Source organism: Physeter macrocephalus, chromosome 4 (genome assembly GCF_002837175.3).
Source record: "Physeter macrocephalus isolate SW-GA chromosome 4, ASM283717v5, whole genome shotgun sequence".
In the NCBI taxonomy this organism is placed as follows: Eukaryota; Metazoa; Chordata; class Mammalia; order Artiodactyla; family Physeteridae; genus Physeter; species Physeter macrocephalus.
Window position 1 is genome coordinate 19,684,614 of NC_041217.1, and position 9,604 is coordinate 19,694,217.

Consider the following 9,604-nt stretch of genomic DNA (forward strand, 5'->3'; position numbering starts at 1 on the left):
TACATATATATGTGTCTATATTCTTTTTCATATTCTTTTCCATTATGGTTTATTACAGCATATTGAATCTAGTTCCCTGTGCTATACTCTAGGACCTTGTTTATCCATTCTGTGTATAATAGTTTGTATCTGCTAATCCCAAACTCTCACTCCATCCCTCTCCCACCCCCCAACCCCCTTGGCAACCACAAGTCTGTTCTGTAGATAAGTTCCTTTATGCCATATTTTAATTCCACATATAAGTGATATAATATGGTATTTGTCTTTCTCTTTCTGAATTACTTCACTTAGTATGATCATCTCTGGGTCCGTCCATGTTGCTGCAAACAGGAGCAACCTAAATGTCCCTCGACCGATGAATGGATACAGAAGGTGTGGTATAGATATACAACAGAATACTACTCAGCCATAAAAAGGGATTAGATAAATTATTAAAATTACTTTCACCTGTTTCTCTTTACCTTTTTAGCATGGCTACCAGAAAATTTAAAATGACATATGTGGGTCTTGTATGAAAGAGAGAAGATATGCATTCCTTTTGACACGGTTGGAGGAGACCTGGACAGCACACATATAGTTAAGGCATTGTCACCGACTTGGTGGCATCTGAACATGGTTTTGAGGAAGGAGAGTGACTGCTTAATGAGTACGAGGTGTCCTTTTGGGGTGATACAAAGGTTCTGGATCCACAATATTGTGAATGTACTAAATGTCACTAATGGTAAATTTTGTCATGTATATTTTACCACACGTACACACACACACACACAAATTACAAGTGTGGCTCGTGTTTTCAGCGGGTGTTTAAAGTAAAGAGGTAGGGAGTATGGCTTTGCTTAAAAGAGCATCTCCGGAAATAGAGAAAAAAGTAAAAAGAGGCAAGGATGGGCTAAAGTCGGCTGGGAGCAGTTGGAACTCTTTTCTCTCTCCCTTTGGTGAAAATATTAGCATGTGTTTCAGTTTCCTGCCATCTTTGCAGTCCCCATCCCCCTCCCTCCCCCCCTCCTGGAGGCCTCAGCTTCATGCGGTCCCTATCTCTTCGCAACGCCTTCATCTTATTTATCTCATTCCACTTTTCCTCCACACTTGGCATGCTGCCCGCTGCAGGGTTTCTCACTTAGGTAACTCCTTCCCTAAAATTCCTTACAGTCATGTGGTGTTAGGGAATTAGGGATCCTGAGAGTTGAAAATAAAATAGAACACCCAGAGCAGGCTCAACAAGCCTCCTGCCTCCCGTACTGTTGATGGAGAAAAATGAAAAGTCTTGTCTGTGCGCCTCTGGAATCCAGCTTCTTAAGCGTTAGACCCGTGAGGCAAAACGGATGTGTGGTGTCAGAAGTCGGGATGCTGGTTGCTGGGGGCTGGGGGTGAGAGGCAGTAGGCAGTGGCCGGGTTGGGGTATAGGAAGGGGCTTCTGGAGGTGGGAACCATTCTCATCTGGGTGCTGATTACCTCAGTACGTCCACGTTGTGAAACTTGATTGGGCTGCCGACTTGTGCACTTTTCCGAATGGGCATCACCCAGCCATACAAAGCGAAACAAAAAGCAGATCCCCCTGTGAGGTGGATACTTCTCTGAGTGTTGGGTGAACGGTCCTGGAAGGAGTGAACGTGGTGGGGTGGGGGCGTGTTTCGCGAGGATGTCTGCCGGGGATGCCGTATCCCCTTCCTGTGGGATCTGGATTGACAAGGCCTGTGATATGATGGGGGCCTCACCTGTGTACCTTATCTCTCGTCTCTGCATTTGAGGAGAGCGGGGAGGGACGGGGGAGAGGGTGAGTGATCTTTCCAAGAGGCTGGCCCAGCTGTTGGCGTAGGTGAGACGTCTAAGGACGGTCACATTCTTGGGTGGGGGGATTGGAATTCTTCCTGGGCTGTAAATAGACCCCCACGAGGGAAGGAGGGACAGCGCCGGAGCCACCAGGCCCTGTGGTTATCACCTACGGAAATCCTGTGTGTGGGTAAATACAGCGTCAGCAAAGCCTGGAGAAGAGATTGCAGGGGGAGCCGAGGGGGGCTGAGCAGGCTGATGGGGGAGGTTATGAACCAGATAGTGGCGGGAAACCAGAGGCCAGGGGGATTGGGGCTGGAGGGGCACCAGCGGAAACGAGGGAGGAAAAATAAACAACTGAGAGAAGCAACCTCATTGGCTTCCTCCACCCTTTTATTTTGTGCCGGGACTGAGGTCTCCTCTTCTGGGGAAAACAGGCCGGAGGCTGATTTTGAAAACCAGGCCTGGCTCCTGCCTTCTCGCTCTGTACCCACCGGCCCCTACTCCCCGCCCCGGGCAGTGACCTTCCACCCTGAGCCAGCCCGGGGCTGTGTTCCCACACGCTGCCCCCCTGCCCCCTCCTCTGCAAGTGCAAAGTGCCCAGGGCGACAAGCCCAGCTCGACGCCCCCGTACCCCACACACCAAGGGCACCAAAGGCTGGGGCCCTGTCGGCGAGCTTCATAACCAGGTTGTTGGCCCACGGAGAGGTTTTCCTTTCCTTGATCACAACCGGAGGTGATCAGGTTTGATCCCACGCTCAAGGGCTAACGTCCAGGTCTCCCGGCCTGCTGGAAGGCAACACTTCAGTTTCCAACATCAACTGGTTCCCTTGGAAAAACCTCAGCCTTATAAGACAGGCAAGAGGGAACTGGCAGGTGGCCGGGGCAACGGCCCTTCCAGGCCCCAGCTCTGGCTTGAGCTGGCTGGGTGACCGGGGGCAGGCTTCCTACACTTTGTGGGCATTCGTTGAAACAGCCATAAAATAGATATAAGGATGCTAATACCACATACATCATATGATGATGATAATGCCTCGTGTATATGTGAGGATCTGATAGCAGGTGTGTAAAAAGCACTTTGCAAGCTGCAGAGTTGCCTCCCTGGGGGGTTGTTAGCCAGTGTGCTCCGGGGTGTGTGGACAGAAAGTCGTTACCGAGAACTCACAGAACTTCAGTTTGCAAATGGTTTACTTTTACATTAGAGAATCGTTAAGGAGAATCGATACCCTGATGAAATCAGCTAACCCCCAACGCTTGCCCAGAGCTTGGGCTGTCGAGTTACTTAAGCAGCTCAACAGAGAACCAAGTCCTTGGGATGGCATTTTGAGGTCACATCTGAAATCACTCGGTTCTCAGTTCACTCGTGGGTGGGGGCTTTCTCTCCTGCTCAGACACATGTCCGCACCGGGGAGGGAGTTCCCTCGCTGGGCTCACTTCTTGCGTGGCAGTCAGCGCCTTTAGAAGTTACTTCTGCATTGCTTGTTTAGACCCAGTCCAACAAACCCCCTGTCTGCTAGGCCTGCCTCTTTAAGCAGTTTCAAGATGCGATGTGCCAGGGTTGTATCGGGAGGGAGGGGAGGCCAGGAACAGCTGTACTGAAAGCCTCTTTCCTGCTTAGCTGCCCTCTGGACGGTCTCCATAAAGATTATGAGGGATTAGAGGCAGGGAAGATGTCCTAAAGCCTTTCACTAAATACTGATTGAGTGTCTACTATGGGCTCTACACTGTTAGTCATGAGCAAAACAGACACAGACACTGTAGTCATTAGTGGAGCTTACCCTGCAGCAGGAAAGCCTGGCAGAGAGCAACTAATGACACAAATAATTAATTGCAAGTGTGATGACTATTACGATGGAGAAGTTCAGGGTCCCAGGAGAACATTTCAGCTGAGCCCTGAAGGATAACTGCCTCAGCCCATTGAAGGGTGCTGGGATGGTTAGGGTCGGATGTGGGGAAAAGCTTTCCCAGCAAAGGGAACCTACGTATGTACACATTCCTCCCTGGGAAGGGACATGAGGCCGTAGGTGCCATATATAGCCTACCTCCTCCTCCTCCCCCGCCAACCGCAAACCCAGTCTGACTCATTCTCCTAACACCTTTTTCCTCTGGAATTCTGCAAATATAGTTTCTTTTTTGTAAGTCTTGGCAGCTTATTTATTTACTTTTTATCTGTTTATTTTTAGTGGGGTATAGTTGTTGTACAATGTTGTGTTAGTTTCTACCGTATAGCGAAGTGAATCTTCACCAGACCCAGAGAGGCTATGCTTAATTATGAAATTATCCCAATTTGTACCTTTTCTAATTATGCTAGTAAAACTTGCCTATCCCTTTTTGCCACCCCTTCCCTATTTCTCGCATGACTGGCCAAAAGAGAAATCCTAAGAAAACACACGCTCCCAGAGTTTAACTGTTACAGTTGTTATGACTCAGACAGCTCTGAAGACTAGAATTTAATGGCGGTTTTCTTAACAGTCCTTGGGGACTGGAAGGACTTTTTTTCCCACCAGCCATTGAAGTCGGATTAGAAAAACACATTTCTTTCTTGAAAGAAAAGAAGAAACTCTCTGAATTCAAAGTTCTGATTACCCTAAAAGCAGAGCACTGGTTCATATTTTTGTATCTCCTCACACCTGCTTTTTCTCCCTCCTTCCCTTTTTCTTTATTTCTCTGGTGAAGGAATAAGTAAAATAGAGCAGGAGTTGACCTTGCTCCCGACCTTGCTGTATGACTTTGGCCAAGGCACTTCCCCTCTCTCGGCCTCAGTTTCTTCCAGTGCAAAACGCAGTGGTGAACCACAGGGCTCAGGTTTCCTTGGAACTCTAGCAATCCCTACTTCTCCTGAAAGAACCTCAACAAATGGCACTACATTCAGCAGCTCCAAGTCCTGTATGGAAACCCAGGGCTGATTGAAAATCTCCTTCCTCTATATTTAAAATAGATAGCCAGCAAGGACCTACTGTAGGGCACAGGGAACTCTGTTCAACATTCTGTAATAACCTAAATGGGAAAAGAATTTGAAAAAGAATAGGCACATGTATATGTAAAACGGAATCACTTTGCTGTACACCTGAAACTAACACAACATTGTTAAGCAACTATACTCCAATATAAAATAAAAATTAAAAAAATATACCAAAAAACCTACCACTTGTTAAGTTTGGAGTATAGTATTAAAGAAGGACAGCCATAATTATCTGAAAAGGCTATTAAAATACTCCTCCCTTTTTTGATTCCATCTCTGTGTGAGTCTATTTTCTTCTTATATTTCAATCAAAACAACATATCACTATAGACTGAATACAGAAACAAACACCAGCTGTCTTCTATTAAGCTAAACATAAAGATATTTGCAGAAATGTAAAATAATGCCACTCTTATCACTAAAGTTTTTGTTTTAGGAAATCTAATCATTTTGTAAAAATATGTTTTTCATGTTAACATATAATGGGCTTATTATTGCTTTTTAAATGACTTAATAAATGTATTTTTAAATTTTTTATTTTTACTTTTTTTTACAGAAGAAATATGCAGTTTATTCAGTTCACAAAGGAATTCTAATGGGCTTATTATTGCTTTTTAAATGACTTAATAAATGTATTTTTAAATTTTTTATTTTTACTTTTTTTTTACAGAAGAAATATGCAGTTTATTCAGTTCACAAAGGAATTCGATTTTACATTGTCTTTTCTTTTTTTAAAAGTTTTTATTGGAGTATAATTGCTTTGCAATGTTGTGTTAGTTTCTACTGTATAGCAAAGTGAATCATCTATAAGTATACATATATCCCCTCTTTTTTGGATTTCCTTCCCGTTTAGGTCACCACAGAGCACTGAGTAGAGTTCCCTGTGCTATACAGTAGGTTCTCACTAGTTATCTATTTATACATAGTATCAATAGTGTATATATGTCTGGGATTGACATATATACACTATTGATGTTATGTATAAGATAAGTAAATGAATGTATTTTTTAATTTCTCAGATAAAAGAAAATCTCCTTTCTCAGGAGGGAAACTAGAGGCCTGGCTACCTCGTCCTCAGCCATCACCTAGCCAGAGCTCCCACATTTAGTATTTAGGGTCTCCTCCCCGCAGGCCGGCCTCCCCCTGTCTCTCCAGGGCCCCTAGAACTCCAGAAATCCTTCCCTGGTTCCCTCAGTTATACCTGCTATTCCCCACACCGTTCTCCACTCCTGTGAATGTCAAGACCCAGAATCAAATGCTTCCAGGAGCCAGGTCGGCAGTACACGTGAGAGTAGATGTCTGGGTGAGGTGCACAGGCTAACACGGTATGACAGGTGGGGACACGGCCACCTCAGGGCTTGTGCTCAATGGGAAAATATAGGTCCCACCCAGCGCCAGCCAGTCAGTATTCTGGAATAAGTGTGCAGTGTTGCCAGATATTCTGCTGATCTTTGAAGAGAAGTCCAACATCAGTATTTTAAAGTCCAATGTAGTACAAAGTTTTAAAAAATCACGATATGGGCCAAAGAAAAAAGTCTGGGTCAGATTGAACCTGGGGCTGCTGGTTTGCTACCTGTGTGTGTAGGCAACGTATTGGATCCTTTATACATTCTATATGGTATTTACAAAACCTGAAATACTTATCTATGCATTCATTCATTTGATAATTGTCTGTCGCCTCTCGTGAGCTGGTACTACACAAGGAGCTAGGGAAAACAGGTAACTGAGATGCAACATATTCGTAAATAAGGAATGCCAGCATGACGTGATCCGTGCCCGGCTGGGTCTACCTCTCCTCTCCTCCCACAGCCTATCTGTGGATCCTGTGCTTGCCTCCATCACGGCACTGAACACACTGGCTGGAAATTCACGGTTTGCTGTGCTGTGTCTTTCTAGCTTCTTGACATCCTACCTACCTGCTACCTGAACCATATACTTCGTTTCTGTACCCCCAGCATCTAACAGAACCTGACACCTCGTAGCAATTCCAGAAAAGCATAATGACTGACTAGTGAGTAAGCAGCCCGCTAACTGTGTGTCATTCAGGGTGGTGAAAGCAAAGGAGGGTCTCCCTGTGCTCAGCTTCTATCTTTCCCCTCAACCCCAGCTTTGGAAACCCTTTTGTCAAAAGAAGTGCAAATGCTAATTGTTCCAAATTAGGCTAATTTACTTCTACCCTTTACCCACCCTCCACATGCCAAGAAAAAAATAATGTAAAGAAGCAAAAACCATAGAAATCAATAAGAACAAAAGTATTATCTCTGAGAGTCAAGGTCATCACTCATTCAAAAAATGTCAAGATGAGTAACTCCACTGAACAGAGGAGACCCTTAGATGTTAGATTTTAAAAATCATTATGAATGTGAACTCTCAGTGTCATGGGAAAGCCATTGATTTAAGAGTCAGATCACCTGGCTTCTTGTCTACCTCTGCAACTGTGAGATCTGGAGCGAACTATTGACAGCATCTGGGACTCAGTTTCCCTCCCCTGTAAAATGAGAGGTGATCAGAGGATTTCTAGTGTGACTTCTGGCTTTCACGGTCTCTTCTGAGACCACCTAGCTTGGCAGGAAGAAAAACATAAAGAAATACGTGAGCCAGACTATGCCTTCCTCCCTCTCCAAGAATGGCCAGCGCCCTGCTCTCCACAGGACAGAAGAATGAATAATGGTGCACTGGAATTCTCACCTCCTTCCCTCTTCCTTGAGAACTAAGGAACTGGCTCAAACATATTGAGATGCAACATAAAACACAAACGGACCACACCAGAGCCCTTCTCAAGGTTTTAGCACACTTGGATGCTTGGCATATTTATCTGGATTTTGGTATTTGTGGGCTGAATCTCTGTACCTTTCCACTGATCCTGCAGCATTCTCTAACTGGGGCTTTGGAGATGTCCGTCAGGAAAAAGAGCACGGGTGAGCAAGGGGTGTTTGGATGAAGAGCTGGGAAATGCTTCCTCAAGGAAGGGGAGATCTGGCACCGTCAAGAACGTTTAGTCTATAAAATCATTTTCCTCTGGGATTAAAAGCTTGCTTGATGGACTATATTTATCACACAGTGAATCTCATTGTCTTATTCAGAATTTCCACTTCCTATAGTTGATTTCTTTTGGCCCATGACTGTCATATTTCTTATAAGGCTAGTATATTGAATTTTAACCATTAGCACTCATTTATTAAAAACAAAATACAAATAAAATTGCAACCAATCAAGCAAAACTTGGTAAATAGCAAGCCCATGTTTTCCTCTTAAATTTCTTTAAGATCAGAGAAGTGTTTTAAAAGTTGCTAATGAGGCTTCCACACTTTTTAAAGAAATGTCTTGGAGCAATCCCACAATTTGGAGTTTCCTAAATAAGGTGACAATTAAATACTTTGGAAGCTTCCTATTCCACAAAAGATGGTAAACTAGCAAAGGGTGCCAGCTTCCATTCAGAGCCCAAACTGGAGAAGTGAGAGGAAGTTGCTGGAAGCCAGAACCTAAGAGGGAAACTGAAGGGACAGACAGGGTGTGATGATTAGTTTTACGTGTCAAGTTGATGGGCCATGCAGTTCCCAGAAATTTCATCAAAGATTATCCTGAATGTATCTGTGAGGATGTCTCTGGCTTAGATTAATGTTTGAATTGGTAGACTGAATAGCAGATTACCCTCCCTAATGTGGATGAACCTCATCCAGTCAAAGACTGGATGAATAGAACAAAAAGGGTGAGTAAGAGGGAATTCCCTCTGTCTGACTGCTGAGCTGGGACATCAGCCTTTTCCAGACTGGAACTGAAACATTAGCTCTTTTTGGGTCTTGAGCCTGCCAGCTTTTGGACTGCAACTTAGACCATTGGCTCTCCAGGTCCTCACCTTCGGGCTTGGATTAGAACTACATGTCAGCTCTCCTAGGTCTTTATCTTGCCAACTGCAGATTTTGGGACTTGTTAATCTCCTAATTTCAAGAGTCATTTCCTTATAATATCTATTTATCTATCTATCTTCTATTAGTTTTGTTTCTCTGAGAACCTTAAGGCACTGGGGTTGTGCCTGGAACATGCTTTCCAGTTGGGTTCTTTTCATTCCTTCATATTTACTTGAGTAAATCACTGCCTGCTGCACAGACCTTAGGACAGGAAAATAATCATGCATCTCAAAGGCAGCATAGTGAGATCCTAGATTCTTCCTGGGGTTGGCTAGATAGCACCCTTTCAGTATTTCTTCACAAAGCTTTCCTGTTGATACTTTGGGCTTGGTGATTAACACAGAAAAACAGCTTCTGAAAAGGAGTAGGGCCAGGGTGGAAGCTCTGGGCATTTCCTTGAGGGTCAGGTTTGCATAGATAGTGATTTTAGTGGAATTGTAACATCACCCTGAATTGCCTTGAAGTATTCTCCCTCTCCCAACTCACTTGGAAGTCATAAAATCTAGATACAGGCTTTTGGAGTCTCCAGTGGATATGAGTCCAAAAGAAAAATTGACACCTCCAAGGAACACAAACATCATGAAAGAAAGGCCAGACTGGCCAACATATGCCAGAGGAAGCAGAATTAATGAACTGGAAGAACAGGAATGGAAAAAAGCTTGATAAATATCTTCAAAACCCTAATAGAGGATATTGGAAACATGAAACAGGAATAATAACTTATGAATATGAGTCAAATGTACATACTGAATGTGAAAAATGTAATACTTGAAATAAAGAACTCAGTGGTTGGATTGAAAGTATTTTTTTCTCTTAATTTCTTTAAAACATATATGGGGGTTTATAATATATTGACATGTATGTATATAATATATATTGACAATGGCACAAAGGTAGAGGGGGATGGATGAATGGAACTATGCTGTCGCAATGTTCATATATTTAATGCAATATTAATTCTAAG

At 43.8% G+C, this 9,604-nt stretch overlaps 1 pseudogene; it reads left to right on the forward strand.

Annotated features, from left to right (window-relative positions):
• The first annotated feature begins 504 nt into the window (after positions 1 to 504).
• Positions 505 to 622, forward strand: LOC112066716 (uncharacterized; annotated as a pseudogene).
• The last annotated feature ends 8,982 nt before the right edge of the window (positions 623 to 9,604 follow it).